This window comes from Telopea speciosissima, chromosome 6 (genome assembly GCF_018873765.1).
Source record: "Telopea speciosissima isolate NSW1024214 ecotype Mountain lineage chromosome 6, Tspe_v1, whole genome shotgun sequence".
Taxonomy (NCBI): Eukaryota; Viridiplantae; Streptophyta; class Magnoliopsida; order Proteales; family Proteaceae; genus Telopea; species Telopea speciosissima.
Genome location: NC_057921.1, coordinates 46,160,936 through 46,177,527, shown reverse-complemented (window position 1 = coordinate 46,177,527; position 16,592 = coordinate 46,160,936). Strand labels below are relative to the sequence as shown.

At 38.4% G+C, this 16,592-nt stretch overlaps 1 long non-coding RNA gene across 1 annotated transcript; it reads left to right on the top strand.

The window, feature by feature from the left end:
- The first annotated feature begins 8,475 nt into the window (after positions 1-8,475).
- Positions 8,476-15,082, top strand: LOC122666260. Its single transcript, XR_006333519.1, has 3 exons — positions 8,476-8,599; positions 8,763-8,816; positions 15,032-15,082. It is a non-coding gene; the product is annotated as an uncharacterized LOC122666260 (long non-coding RNA).
- Positions 15,083-16,592: the final 1,510 nt, after the last annotated feature.

Here is a 16,592-nt window from a genome sequence, read left to right as displayed (position 1 = left end):
CACAAAACCCCCTTGCGTATTCTGATTTTTTTGTTTTAGGCGGAGGTTGAAGATGGGGATATCCCCGTCATTACTGAATTTGTTTTAGGACCACTAAACTAAAAGGATAAAACAGTCTTTTTACTTTAAAAACTAACAGCTCACTAACATCGTAAGTCAATAGGGGGTTATACGCAAAAGGTGAAACTAAGCAAATTGTTTTGTTATTGTTTCAAACACCAAGGGGTGCATGTAATTTGCTCTAGATAAAATGAGAAAAAGCGCTACTTAAAAAATAGTAGTGTCGTGAGGCTTCGCCATAACAACTCATATTTTAAAGAATCAAAGAGAAGATAAACATTTCACCTGATGAAGGAAGGGTTTGAATGTCTCATGAGCTTTTGCCATAGCAATCACACAAGTAGTCTTGTCTAAGTAGTTCAAAAACCATAAGTTTATTGCAAGCTCGCACTATTGGATGAAGTATCTTTCACGTGTCGAGCTCCGACGTCCGTACTGTATTGCACTGGCAGATGCGGGTACCGGAGAGGGTTTTAATCCTTATTCTCCATATATAGGGTGATATAATTAAATGTATGATTACTGGACCAGGCTTACATGTTCTAAACTCCAAACAAACCCTTGTTTTTGAGGCTTCATGCTGGGCTGGGCTGGGCTGGGCTAGGCCAAGTCAATGTAAAGAATCTTTCAGCGCTGGGAGTAATGGGTCGTGGGCCGGGCTTCCCACAGGTTATGAACACATTGGGCTCATGGGTTTGAGAAAATTTACTTCTATGAATCGAATCTATTTCTGTTTTAGGTTACTGGATCGATGTCGCTGGCCCATTTAAGTATTTGAGTGAGCCATGGTCCCACAGATGCCACTGCTTGTAGAGCTCCTCTTCTCAATAAATCTTCTTTCTTCCAAAAAAAACAAAACAAAAAAAATTCTATCCATGTTATAAATAGGAATTGAAGATTACTTGCCTTTTCCAATAAGAATCCAAATGATATAATAAATGTTGGGTTGGGGAAGGAATTCGACTATTTGTACACGGGAGACTCTCCCATCAACTCCATCAAACAAGGGATGCAGGGGCTTTTATGTCATTGTAGATTGGCATTTATGTCAATTTGACTGCATTTAATGCAGGTTGTGCAGGGTTGTACACGAAACCATAAATGTTGACCAAACTACCAAAATATATAATTAGGGATCTTTATCGTCTCCATTTATCTGCCCCTGAATTTCCTCCATTTCGTCTCATATGTGTTGAATTGAGTTTGTAAACAAGTTTTTCCACTTGATCGACCATGGCTTCCTTTGTTGCTGGTGTTTCCATGACAAAGGGTTTGATGGGTACCATCAATTTGTTCCTGATTGTTCTGTATCTTATAGATTTGAAAAGCCATCATGGGGTGGAAGCAAAAAAGAAGGTGGAGCAAATTGAAGACGATTTGGAGCTGGAAAGGCAACTCAAGATTTTAAATGTGCCTCCTCTCAAGACCATTAGAGTATGCGGTATCTAATACTTACTTTCAAATCTCCATTGAAATTCCATGGATTGTTTCACACATACTCACATATATGTAGGCTATCTTTGGTTCGAATGGACAGCAAAGGGAAGGGAAGGAAAATTTTTTAAACTGAAAATAGAAATTTTTGTAATTAGTATCCCATGTGATTATATTAATTACATAAATTTCTTACCATATTTAGTAAAGGTACATCTTACATGTAATTTTTATTTTACTTTTTAAACCAAAGGAAAATGGATGTAAAGTAAAGTGAAATTAGTAACCAAGTATGGTATGATTCGGAATTAGTTATATAGTCACATGGGATAATGATTACAAAAGTTTTTTCCTTTTAGTTTGAAATTTTCACTTTCCTTTGATTCCCTTTGCAACCAAACGAAGCGGTTGGGATTGACGAAAGAGAGAGCGAGAAAAGGAACCAATGAGAAAGAATTCTCTATAGAATTCCATATATATATTGATCTCATAGATACATATAGAATTTTGTGGAAAGTCGTGTGTACAGCTTGGAGGGAGATCCTTCATATCTTTTGAGATCCACCCTACAAAATGGGTTCAAAAAGCCAAAATAAGTGATTTTAGCCCTTCTAAAAAGAAAAGTGATTCTTGAACCTCTTCAAGGTTCATGTCCCACCCTACCTAGGTTCCAGGTTCTCATCTTCCCTCCTCTCTCCCCCATAGAATAGGCTAGAATGGAAGAAATAAAGAAATTAATGGGAATTAACATGGTCAGAGCATTAATGGAAGTTTGATCCTTCTCGGTTAATAATTTTTTTCTTCTTGCAGACAGAAGAGGGTGATATCCTTGATTGTGTTGATATCTACAAGCAACCTGCTTTCAGTCATCCATTGCTTAAAGACCACAAAATCCAGGTTTGCCATTATTCTTTCTTCTATTTATGTACTTACTTTTAAACAATTTCACTAATTCTTTATCTTGAAGTAGAGGAGGGAATTAGTAAAGTACTTTTAAGAAGTAATAAAATAGAAATGCTAACTTAAAATCATACCAAATATAGTAATCATATATAAATGGTGCATGCCTGCAATATTTCCACAACCCACTCCAATCCATTCCAAACCACCACACTCTCCACCTCAACCCACTCATCCCTATCCCAACTCACCGCAACCTCTCCCAAAACCCACTCCTACATACTCTTCCCACTCCATTACATCCCTCTCCTCTTTCATTACAAACACAAACACCAGATTGAAAATCCAGAGTTGCAATATACTATGCACATAAAGCATCTAGGATCCAACATCAATAATGGTGACCAATAATGATCCGGAGTGGGTTGACGAGGACGTCAGCCGTTAAAGAGTGGGTAATGTTATGTACAATAGTCCCACATTGGCCCTGTAAGGGCCAACAGGCTGGCTAGCACTGTTGTGCTATCAGACCTGCTGGCCGCACCTACTGCTGTGCAGCAACGGCTCCCCACTTCCATCCCCAACTCATACCCCAACCCACAACTGCACCATGATGCCATGGATATTGTCCACCATCCCAAACATGTACCTAAACACAAGGCCAAACGCCTCCATAGTTCGGGTAGCTCCTCTTCCAATACATAACCAAATAAAAAAAAACCTGGTCATTTTTTATCCCAAGAACCCGTGGATGCTTGACACTTTCAGCTCCACGGGTAATAATGAAACTCTTGGAATTGTCAGGGTCTTGGGAGTCCCTGAACAATTTGATCACTACTTTTTCTTTTTATTAAACCCGAAATATATTAAGAAGAAAGAACTATACAAAGGAGCCTGAAAGGGGAGCCAGGAGAGAACCAACTCCAAAACAAAGAGCAAAAAAAATAAGAGGATCAATGTAGCCGAATTTCAAGACCCCATGAATTTACTATATGCCGATTCCTATAATAGTCCAAGTCAGAAGCTTGAAGGTAACTAACTCTGATTTTAACCACTAATTAAATAGATATCCAAATTTAAGGGAAGGTACGAGACAAAGAGGTCCACCTGCGCATATTCCTTCCCCCCATCAAATGTGGTACATCATAGCATAGAAGGCCTGGCGACCCTCAAACAGATTGAATTGTCGTTGAACACCTGGATAAGCCATTTCCATCACCTTCAAAGGAAAGCAAGGGGCAATGCTTGGGAGTGCGCTTTTGGACCATCCCCTTCCAAATACTTCGGGAGAATTGGCACCCAAAAAATATATGATCGAAAGTTTCATATGCATTATAACTTAGGCAACAGTTAGGAATAGTGATGTAATTATGGAAGAGGAACTCTTGGGTGGGTAGGGAAGAAGTCAAATCACTGCAAGTGATGAAGCTGTGCCTTTGGATATGATGTTTAAACCAAAAAACCTTCCATCTGGAGTTTAGACTACCCTTGGAACGAATAAGATCCCAAAGCAGAGGCAACAGTGAATTGCATGTAGAAGGAGCCTGAATCTGATCCCACACCAGAGCAAGAGCAAAGGAGGTAGGAGGGTCAAGAGACCACATGCCATATGAACGAATAGAGGAAACCAATGCCAATCTATCGGAACCTACATTATACATACCTAATTCACTGATTGAATGTAGAAAGAAGAACTCCATGTGGGTGCCAATTGTCTAGCCTAACTTGGTAGAAGAGCTGTCATCAATATGACATTTAATAGCATCCACCGCAGTTGGGCTAAGCTTGAGAAGCTTTCTCCAAGTCAAAGAAGCATATGAAACACTGGTCACTATCCAGATAGAGTCTGCTTTTAAGATATTTAGAATATATCCAATTATCCCATAAACTCTCTTTCTTTCAACTAACTTCCACACAAGCTTTCAAAGGCCAGCTTTGTTCACTTCTTTCACTTTTCTTAAGCCCAAACCCCCTTCTTTCTTTGAGAGGCAAACTTTTGCCCATCTTTCCAAAGGAAGCACTCATAAGTGCCTCAATCTTCGAGATGACAGAGCTAAGAATACAAAGCACACCCGTCCAATAAACATAGGGTGCCTGCATAACTGATCTGATTAGCTCAAGCTTGCCAGCATAAGAAAGGACATTACTCTTCCACAATTGAAGCCTTTTCTTCAAACGGTCTAGAATGGGGGAGCAGTGATGTGCCCAAGTCGAGAAGAGATAAAATGAAGGCCAAGATAGGTGATAGGAAACTTGCCAATCTCGGACCGCATAATGCCCTTGAGCTATACTTCAACATCAATTGGGATCCCATAAATAAAAATCAGTGACTTGAGAAGGTTGATAGCTATTGTTTGTGAAACTGTATTTCATTGCTCATCTTTCAAGAGATTACAATGGTGTATTTATAATACAAGAGATGTAGCTAGGGTAGAAGAGCTCACATATGATAACGGTTATAGTTACCTATTATCACATGGATTTCAATGGAAAGAGCCCTAAATAGATTGAAGGATAAAAGAGGAATCCCAATATAGCACGATCTCTTGTGAGAACGGCTATATTGGTCAATACACCCCCTAAAGATGAAGAGCCGGAGTAGCAGATCTTTAGTTTTGTCCCTCATGAATTGAAAACGGATGGTAGGTAGTGCCTTGGTCAATACATCTGCAATTTGATCATGAGTGGAGATAAACTGGACATGAAGAGACTTTTGAGCCATCTGTTCAAGAACAAAGTGAAAATGGATTTCCACATGCTTGGTCTGAGCATGGAAAACCGGATTGACAGAGAGATATGTGGCCCTCATATTGTCACACCATAAAATTGGGGGAGAGTTCTGGGGTATTCGAAGCTCTTGAAACAATGCCAGTAACCAAATTAACTCGGTAGCAGTGTCAGCCAATGCCTTATACTTGGATTTTGTAGAGGACCCAGAAACCGTCTTCTGTTTGTGGGAGTTCCAAGAGATAAGATTGGGACCCAGAAAAATAGCATATCCACCAGTGGAGCGGTGGTTAGTAGGGCTGACCGCCTAGTCAACATCAGAATGAACCTGTAATGTGTAAGAAGATGAAGGACAAAGTTTTCTTCCACCCATAGAGGACAGTTCACCCACCATCGTAGGGTTCACAAACCCCTCCTAGGGTCTTAGTATGTTCTAAAATACCTTCTTGATACACATTCTCGCTCTCTCACGCCCCTCGGTGAATGGGATCTCATATTCACTGTGGGTGGAGGGAAACTCGGTTCTTATTGAAATTTGAACTAATCTTTCTATTATTACTACTTATCTTAAAGTGAAATTTTGATATAGCATCTCACCAAATTTTTTTTTTTCATTATGATTTCTTACAGATGAAACCTAGTTTTTTCCTGAAAGGAGAGGAAAATAATACTTCGTCAGCAACTAAACCTTTGCAAATTATATTAAAACGCAAAAAATGTCCCCAAGGAACCGTTCCAATTCGAAGGACTACAAAAGAAGATCTTTTATGGGCTAGAGCTTTATCAAGAGAATTCTCTACTAATATTAGCCAAAGCAAGAGACACTTCCCTGGACAATTTGTAAGTATAACCAACATATTTGAATAATTCCTGAATTAACTAAGACTTGTCCTAGCTAAATGGTTTCCCCTGCACTAATATTGTTTTGTCATTCAACTCTATTAAGAAAGTTTACAATTTGGATTTTCCATGGAAATATTTTCCATAGATAAGCAAGGCTAAGAATTTCTTGATGGATGGTGTGGTCATACAATACAGGCACAAGAGAGGGTGAAGAGAAAATAGTAAAAAAAAAAATAAAAGTGAAAAATAAGAGAGAAGATAGAAGAGATAAAAGAGAAAATAGGGATTTTGTTGTGACTTTACGGACGAAGCCGGATGTCCTGGCTTTCGTGAGGAAGCCTACCTTATCTCTTAAGAGATATACTAGGAATTTCAAAGACTTATTTATTCTTTTCCATGCTTCTATTAAATAGGCTGAGGAATCAATGGTTAGACAACCTACTAGTTTAATTCTCATTCACATTATATGTCTTTCCCACACCTCCATACACATTGCTTAAGTACTCCTACTACCCCACGACATAACACTAGATTTAACTTATCTATAATTAGATAACTAGATAATTGAACAACTAACTCATGTTAACTAATATAGCCCACCCCACTAACATAACAGTCTCAAGGTCTATCAATCCATCCCCCTAAAATTGGTCTTGTCGGCGAGACCTTTCGTTGAAATTTGAATTGCCTTGAAATCTAGATCCTTCCATGTTGCTTCAGCTAGTGATCTTCTCTTGGCTTAATTAAGGAAGTTATGACCTCCTTTCTCAAAAGAGAAAATGTAGGAAATCCACTGGTGGCACCTGCCTGGACTCTGATACCAGATGATACATGCACGAAAGAGGGTGAAGAAAAAAAATAAAAATATAAAAGAAAAAATAGGGATTTTATTGTTGCTTCATGGATGGAGTGTTATGTGTAAGATAATCTGAAAATAAAATAAAATAAAAGAGAAATAGTAGGGATAGAAAGAGAGGAAGAGAGAGATAAATTTGGGATAGAGTTTTGCTTTACAGATGAAGCAATGGCGTCCTGGCGCAATTGGGAGTTCGCCAATCCTCTCTCAAGATAAACTCTTAAGAATTAATTAATATTTTTCTCCTTTTCTTTCTACTTCTTCATACATCAATAAATACACGGCTAATATTAACTACCCACTTCCCCACTCCTACAATTTCTCTCAACTCCTAAAATATCTCCCTAAATTTATCCCACTTTTAATAACTACATATAATAAATAACCACCATCCCGTAGATACATATAATTAATAATAAATTATTAATAACTAACTATAATCATAAAGAGCTACACCTAAATAAAAATCGACACATAACATGGAGTTGAACGTCCTGGCTTTGATGAGAAAACCTACTTAATCTCTTAAGAGATATATTAAGAATTTCAAAGACTTCTCTATCCCTTTCCATGCTGCTATTAAATAGGCTGAAGAATCAGTGGTTACACAACTATTACCAGTCTAGTTCTCATTCACATTACAAGTCTTTCCCACACCTTCATACACATTACTTAACTACTCTCACTACCCCACCACACAACACTAGATTTAAGTTATCTACAACTAGATAACTAGATAACTGAACAGCTAACCCATGCTAACTAATATACCCACTCCACTAACATAACAGTTTCAGAGCCGTATCATTATACCATGTGAAGGGCTGATATGACACTCAGATTGTTGGACAAATACTAGATAAAGCATGTTTTGGACTGTTTTTATGTCAAATTTCATGGTGAAGCCCAACCATTGGACCTGTCCCCTAGTGGGTTTCTATATGCTTGCATTTTTGCCTTTCAAACCAATAGAAGGCTTCTATGAGAAATTCAACCGGTGGATAAGGGTCATGATCATTCGTATTGGAAATTCACATGGCTCGATCACTACGTATTGAGCCATTTTCATGAACATCCCAATCTTGATCAAAATTTAGTTGTTAAATTCATAATATGGTGTAATGCTCTTATGCTGAAATTTATGAAGAGTTAAAGATGATGTGGCATCCTTATCTGCTTAGAAAATTTGGAGTCTTGCTAAGCCACCATATGAAAAATAAAAAAAGTATTCCAAAGGGTGCTCGTCTAGAGAACCTATGCAACACTGAAGCCTGTGATTGCCGCCAACTTGTTTTAGGAATTGAGTCCCCCCACTGTTCTACACAAAACTTATGTAAAAGAAAATTTTCATAAAAATTATTTTGGAATGATTAAAACTAATGTTTCTAGAAATTTCTCCTTTTATATAGTTTTTGCTCAAAATCAAGTGTATCCAAGAAAAAGGAGCAAAAAAATGTTGAATTTTTTATAGCCCTCGATTTTTGTGAAATAAGCACATGATCGGTATCATAAACTTATGTTTCTTTGAATTTTGAAAATAGAAATTGATTGAATCTTTATTTCATCAATGTCAAATGTTTTTTTAATTAACCACAAGAATTGATTGTGATTCAGATTGCGGATGTTAATTATGGGAAGAAAGAGAGAATAGTTCATGGAGCTTCTGCAGACATTAATGTATACAATCCAACTGTAGAACCTTCACAGTTTACAACTGCGCAAATTTGGATTAATGGTGGTCCAAATGAAACCCCTAATTATATAATGGCTGGATGGACGGTATGTATATGACAATCTAGATTTATTCAATGTTTTATAGTCTATTCTACTTGGATTATCCCCATAGTTGGATTTATTGAACCCTCCTTCATCAACACCTCAAAAGGGGTTGAGAGAGAGGTAATTGTTTTCTAACTTAAGTTTTTACATTTGGCAAAATCAGGTTAATCCAGGCTTATACGGTGATCACTTTACTCGGTTATTTACATTTTGGACGGTATGTATCAAACCCTTGGGTTTTCTAATTTCTGTGAAACTAAACATGACAAGGGTTGGTACAAATTATATCTTAATTATCAATTCATGATCCTTTGCTACATGTTAGAAATTGATAGACTCTAATGGGTGACTATGGTAGAGTATGTCATCTAATATGTCGAATTTTAGCCTAAAACAAACAGAAAAAGTGGTCAAAAGTAAGTTTTTAAAGTACCATATTGTTACATGAATTTCATTTAACTTAAAAAATTAAGTTATATTTTTTTTATTAATAAACTTAAAGTTTTGTTAGTCTAAGTTGTTCCTTGCTGGTGGCATTACGGAAGGTGGGGCTTCTTAGTCTACATTGTTTTTTGTATTCGTCTGTATATAGTTGGATGTAAACTTTGTATCTCCTTTTTTTATTCTAATTAAATTTGTGCTGACTTTTCGCAAAACAAAAGCTACTTGTTTTGGATTGAAACTTGACTAATCAATTGTTTCCTCTATCATATGGCTTAGAATCTTTTGTGGATTCTTATCTAATGGAAATTGACGTAATCCATTATGATTGACTTCTTTTTAATTTGTTTTTAAATTTTCTTGTTTCTAAAACTTCACCCCCTTGTGAGTCTCAACCAATGGGAGGTTGTTCTAGTCATTTATGTGAGATCGAAATCCAAAGAGGATGGCAGCCATCACATGGACAGACACTTGACTACCTATGTATTTTGTCATATTACATTTTTTTTTTGGGGGGGGGGGGGGTAAATAAACTTTATTAAAGAAGCAAGAAGCAGGGGAGGGGAAAAATATACAATGGAAAGGGGAAGGAACCCCAAACAAGAAGCGACCGAGGCCAATTACAAAAGCCTTACATGTACACCCTAAGAAGAGACAACATGTTTGCTTTTAGCACAATCCAAATCCGTAGCCTAAAGATGATAAACCTTGGTCTTGACTTCGAATTCAATGGAGCTCAAGATTTGAATAAAGGAACGAGAATAAGAAGTTTAACAGCCAGATTACAGGGCGACTTACCCTTGAATTCCCGCTTGTCCAATTCCATTCACTTTCAAAAGAAGACAGAGGGGTGTGGGAAGGCTAGTATTTCGATCTGAGTCACACCTATCCAAATAGCTTTGAAGAATGGGCAACTAAAGAATAGGTGGTGAACATTTTCCAATCCAACAAAAATAAAATTAGGGATACTAAGATTCCTATGCATAAGGAATTCTTGGGTCGGGAGAGAGTAAGACAATGCATGCCAAGTGAAGAAGTTATGCCTTGGAATATGATGATTGAGCCAAACCACTTCCCATCAAGGCACTCTATTCCTCTTATACTAAATCACCACTACTAGTTGAGAGACTTATTGCTGGAGGTAGGGTTTCACACTACCGAATCACCAATTCACCACTACCAGAAGGTCTTCTAGGAATATGTTGCAAATAGTCCCAAGAAAAAATAAGATCTTGGGAAACAAGTCGACCAGGGCACCAAGCACCATAAATGATGATGGAGGATACAAGAGCTATCTTGTCAGATCCAGCATCATATCTAATCCTATCACCAAAGACTGAGAGGAGAACTCCACAAGGATGCCAATTATAGAGCCAAAGCCTAGTAGAGGAGTCATCATCAATCTAGGAAATAATAGCACATTGAACTAGATGCCTAAGCTTTAGCATTTTCCTCCAAGTCCAAGAAACATCGAGGGAACACTTCACAGTACATATTGAATCCTTTTGAGATATTTAGCATAAATCCATTGAACCCATAAGCCTTCTTTCTTCTTAGAAACTCTCCAAAAAAGCTTAATTAGCCCACCCTTTTTTTTTTTTGCTGAAAGGTCATTGACATTAAAGAACAAAAAAAAGACCAAATTACAAGACACAACTGAGAACCAAATTAGCAGGCAAGAACCCCACCTTCGGCATGGCCATCAGCAGGGAACCCACCCACCACTAAAGAAATCTAAATCTCGACATGCCCATGGCATCATGCCCCATCTGATCTTCAACGTGTCTAGGAAAGGCACAGTTAGAACACGACAGCTCAGATTTCACTGCCTGCTTTGCCAAGTAATCCGCAATGGGGTTAGCTTCTCTGAAGCAATGGGTAATTTTTCAGTTGCAGGAGTCCAGATAGGGTCTAAGTACCATCCATCTTTGCAATCCAAACCAAGGGATATTTGCAGAGTGAACTAACATCACCACGGAGACCGAATCAGATTCAATCCACAAATCCCTTATTCCCATCTCCTTTACACTGAACAGATCATCCATAAGAGCCTCGAACTCCGCCACAAAGATATTGGAGATACCTAGGAACTTGCTGAAGGAGTGCACCACTTGGGCGTGGTGATTCCAAAAAACACCTCCCGCCCCCGCTCTGCCAGAGTTCCCAAGCGAGCTACCATCAATATTCAGCTTTATCCAATTTGTCTGAGGTTTGGACGAGGAACTAGAGGTGGCCAGGCCCATCAATCTGACACAAACCAGATCCAGGGGAGTTCTAATCCCCTTAATCACAAACTTGCAATCTCTTATTTCTCCTTTAATACACTTAAGGAGCTGATTATACTTCAGGAGAGACCTTCATGACATCTTCTATTGTGCTTTTCCCAAATGACGGCACATATGACAACCACACTAACAGCCCAAGGATCCTTGACATTTGAACTTCATAACTTCCTTTTCCACCAACCAAACAGATCAGCAATTGAGGCATGCCAAACCCAAGCAAAGCCGAACCAACCAGATAAATCCCTGCAAATAGCGTTACTAACATCACAATTGAGGAAAATGTGCTACAAAGAGTCGACATCCTTCCTACAGAGATGGCATCTGGACACCATGCAAATACCCCGCTTCTGAATTTCTTTATTAGTAGGTAACTTACCATGGATCAATCTCCACCCAATCAAGGAGAGCCGAGGTTGGAGATTTTTATACCAAATGAGATCAGCCCAAGAAACCTTCGGAGATTTTGTTCTGATGTCTTCTCAGGCAGAAGCAGAAGAGAAGTCACCAAGTTTCGACAGACTCCAACAAACTTTGTCCTTCACAGCATAACTTGGGATTTGAACATTTTTAATCATCTAAAACACACTACTAGGGCAAACGAGGTCACCTGCGGCAGCCTCCATTCTCCAAGATCAATAAAATCCCCAACTTTGGTCACATCATTTCGGAAAAACTCATCACCAAGGAGAGTGATGTCTTGAATAGAATCTGGCCCCACCCATTTGTCCGACCAAAAGTTGATGTCCTTGCCATAACCCAGGATCTATCTTTCCTTCGAGGCCACAAAGCTCTACACTTTTTTAATCCCAGGCCAGATTGAAGAAGCTCTATAGCCTGGGCGAATATTGCCCCACTTATTAATAAAGCGATGCCTAAGAAAATTGTAGGAGATTGACCCCTCATTTCTTATCTTCCAAGCTAATTTACTAAGCATAGCCTTATTGAAATCTCTAAGTCTTCGGATCCCAAGACCTCCTTCCTTCGGTCTACACATTTTTCCTCATCCAACAGTAATAGCTTTAGACGACTCCACATCGCCTGTCCAAATAAAATTCCTCATCCATCATTCTAGAATTGAGAGGAGGGATGTATGCCAACAATACACCAAAAAACTATGAATGGGCATGCTAGACACCACTGATTTCATCAGCTCCACATGCCCTGCCATAGATAAGAGTCTTCCCTTCCAACCTGCAAATTTATTTCTTACTTTGTCGAGCACAGGAAGGGGCATATCTTTTTTGACTCAGCCTTTAGAGATCTCAACACCTAGATATCTAGTAGGAAAATTACACATTGGAATTTGCAGCACCTCCACAATCGCTTGATGCCTTATCGGCTAACTGGGCCCCAAAAATAACTTGCTCTTCTCCAAATTTATTCTTTGACCTGAAAGTTCCTGGTAGTGACAGAGAAAAGCTTTAAGGTTCCTGACATACCTGATAGAGGCATTTATGAAAATAAAAATGTCATCTGCTTACAAGCAGTGACCAGGGGTGATCACATTAGTCGGGCCTTGAAGAGTTTTGATTTTCTTTTCCGCCAATAATCTGGAAAGACCCCTACAAAGCACCTCCTCCACAATGATGAAAATCATAGGCGAAATAGGATCTCCCTGTCACAAACCGCGTTCAACACCGAAGAAGCCCACCGGCCCTCCATTAACAAGGACAGATATTCTAGTGGTGATGAACAGTCGAAGCCAGTTTGTCCACCTTTTCAAGAAGCCAAATTTAAGTAAGACATTAAAAATAAAATCCCATGAAATTGTATCATAGGCCTTTTGAATATCAATTTTCAGCCCCTCATAGCCCCTTCGACATCATATTAGCTAACTCCGACGAAATCGAAATATTATCTTGAATAACCTTTCCCTTTTGGAAAGTGCCCTATTCCTCGAAAAGTAATCTGGGAAGGACCATCTCCAAACAACGAGCCATTTCCTTGGATAAAATTTTACAGTAGAAGTTACCCATACATAAGGGTCTAAATTTATCCAAAGTCACTGCACCATCCGTTTTAGGGATCAAGGCAAGGAAGCAGTTGTTTATACCTGCAGGAATGTGCAAGAAGAGAAGAAGAACCGAACTGCTTGGCACACATCCAGCCCAATCAGCCCACCCTTATTAACATCTTTAAATATTTTCAAATCAAGGCCACTCTCCCTCTTAGGAAGGAAAACAGAAGCCCAACTGATAGTGTGTAGAAGCTTGTTGTTGTTACTGCCCTTCCATAAGAAAGCTCTCATAATGGCCTCAATCTTGTTAATGATACAATCAGGGAGACCATAGACTCAGGTCCAATAGAGGTAGGAGGCTTGCTTAACAGCCCTAACCAACTCCAATCTACCTGTAAAGGAAAGAAGTCGACTCTTCCACAACTGGTGCCTCTTCTTGAGCCTAACTAAGATAGAGGAACAATATTGCTGGAAAACCTAGTGGAAATCAAAGGAAGCCCCAAATAGGTAATCCGAAGTTGGATGATCTCACAACCCATAATATTCATCAATTGTTCTTTAGCATCAGAGGAAACCCTAGAGATGAAAATAAGGGAATTTTGGGGATTAAACACCAACTCAAACATATCTGAAAGAGCTGCAAAGCACCATAATAGCTTGATAGGAAATGGAGGAGGCTTTAGAAAAAATAAATATATCATCAGTGTAAATCAAATGAGTCAACTTTAGGACTTTGCATTTAGGAATAGGAGCAAGCAGGTTCTAGTCCAGCTTCCATTTGAGACAATAGGATAGGCCCTCCACCAGAAGAGTGATCCATAGGGGTGATAGGGAACAACCTTGTCTAATATCTCCGAGAGGGAAAGAAACTCACTGGGGCTGCATTTACCAAAATAGACATATGAAGAGTAGAAATGCAGATGTTTATCTAGTAGATGAAAGAGGGGGGGAGGGGGGAACTGCATGTAATTTAAGGTCCTCAAAATTAAGTCCCAACTCAAAAGATCAAAGGCTTTCTTTACATCAATTTTCATCATAGCAGAAGGTGGGGGGGAGTTGGCTCTCCCAAATCCTCTAGTAATCTCATCACAGAACAATATATTATCAACAATACTTCTACCAGGAATGAAAGTAGACTGATTCAAACTCATCAGATCACCAAGGGTAGGCTTCATCGGGTTAGCAAGCACCGTAGCAATGAATTTATAAATTAAATTAGTCAAGGAGACAGACCTGAAGTCACTAACCATATATAGAGGCTCCATCAACCTTGTGAATAAGACTGATAAAGGAATGGTTACTGCTGCTCAACTGGGGTGGGTTGTAAAAGAAACTTTTAGTAGCTCTAACCCATGACCTTATGATATCCCAAGAGGCTTTATAGTAACCCATGCTAAAGCCACCAGGTCCTGGGGCCCTCTGCACTTTGTGGGAGTTGATAGCAAGGCAAATTTCTTCATCAGAAGGAATGGCATCTAATGCATTTCTCTGCTCTCAAAAATTCTTTCAATAGAGATAGGCAAGTAGAGATTTTGGAAGTGTGCCAGAACTTCATGCTTAATGGCAATAGGATCGTCAATGGAAACACCCTCAGAAGTGGAGAGCTTGTAGATATAGTTAAACCTGAATCTAGACTTCATAGATCTGTGAAAGAATGAAGTGTTGGCATCTCCCAAAGTAATCAATTTTTCTCTATATTTTTTAATTATGTATTTATCTAATTGAATAAAAATATTTCAAAATTTACAGGGTGATAATTATCGGAATGGGTGCTTCAATACTCTTTGCATAGGTTTTGTACAAGTTCATAGATCAATAACTCCAAGTATTCGTATAGTTCCAGTTTCTTCAATTGGTGGACCTCAATTTGTAATCAAAGTCTATGTTTTTCAGGTATGACTTCCATTTATTTTTTTCTTTCATGTTTTAAATTGTTATGAAAAACAAAAAAAAATTGGTAGTGATGTTTTCATCTCCTTTGTGGTTTTGGATATCAACCTTATATATTATGAAACCAATTAAACCTCACACATAAAGGGTTAGCCTAAGAGGATTTTGAAAAAATTTGGATGCAACCCGGGTTGTAGCCATGTTCCTAATACCCTTATGGGTTAGCCTAATTGTAGGCGTAAACTTGAAATAATACATTTCCCTTTTGGGTTTACAAATATCCTATTAGGTTTTTGTGTTTTCCAAAATACCCTTCTAGATTCCAAAGCGACGCCTACAATTGGGACAGTAGGAACATAGTTGCAACCCGGGCAGTAGTCAATTTTTGTCCGATTTGATTCACAATGCCACTATGAATGTTGATATTTTTGGCAATTCATGTGACAGTGGGAGGTCTATATGATAGATAACCTCACATCCATCTCATTGTAAGAGAATTACATTGAAGCCCAAAGTCTTATGAATTATGTTTCCCACTTGGAAAATTAATAATCTTTTGATACTAATTTGGATCACATTTAGACCACTTTCACAACTTATTTTGTTTTATCCTTGTAGGATAAAAATAGCGGGAAATGGTGGTTGATAATTGGAAATAATAATGAACATATTGGTTATTGGCCAAAGGATTTATTTACTTATTTAGCAGATGGTGCTAAAGGTGTTTCTTGGGGAGGGCTTGCAAAGGCTGGTTCTAATGGTGTTAGCCCTCCAATGGGAAATGGTCACTTTCCCCGTGAGCCATCTCCATGTTTTTTTAATAAGTTGGAGTTTGTGAATGCGGAATATTATATCGCACATCCTTCAAGCCCAGCAAACATAGACCTGCGTGTGGATGGAAATAATTGCTATGATATAAGTTATAATGATTATGAACCTGATAAAGGAGATAGTTTCACATTTGGAGGAATTGGTGGCAAGTGTGACTAGTGCTATCTCCACTTTCACATTTGGAGATAGTTTCCTTGGAACAAATAATTTTCCCTTAGCTGGAAGAGTTATGTTTTCTTTTGCTAATTTTTTTCATGAATAAAAGAATCTCTCTCTCTCTCTCTCTCTCTCTCTCTCGCTGTCTGTCTCTCTCTGTGTGTGTATGTGTCCATGTTATTTTCGTGAATTGGGTAATGCAGAATCTTATCCCAATTTGCTTTCTATTCAGTTTATCTCAAAACTCCAACAATTTGTCAGTTAAATAATACACAATAAAATAAATGGAGAATATAAGAAAAGAAGAGAGAGTGTACACACAAATTTATAGTGGTTCGACATGGCCTACCATCGATGTCCACTCCTAAACCTCTCATTGACTCGAAATTTTCGCACACAATGATCTCCTGATATCAACATACTCTCTTTGCAA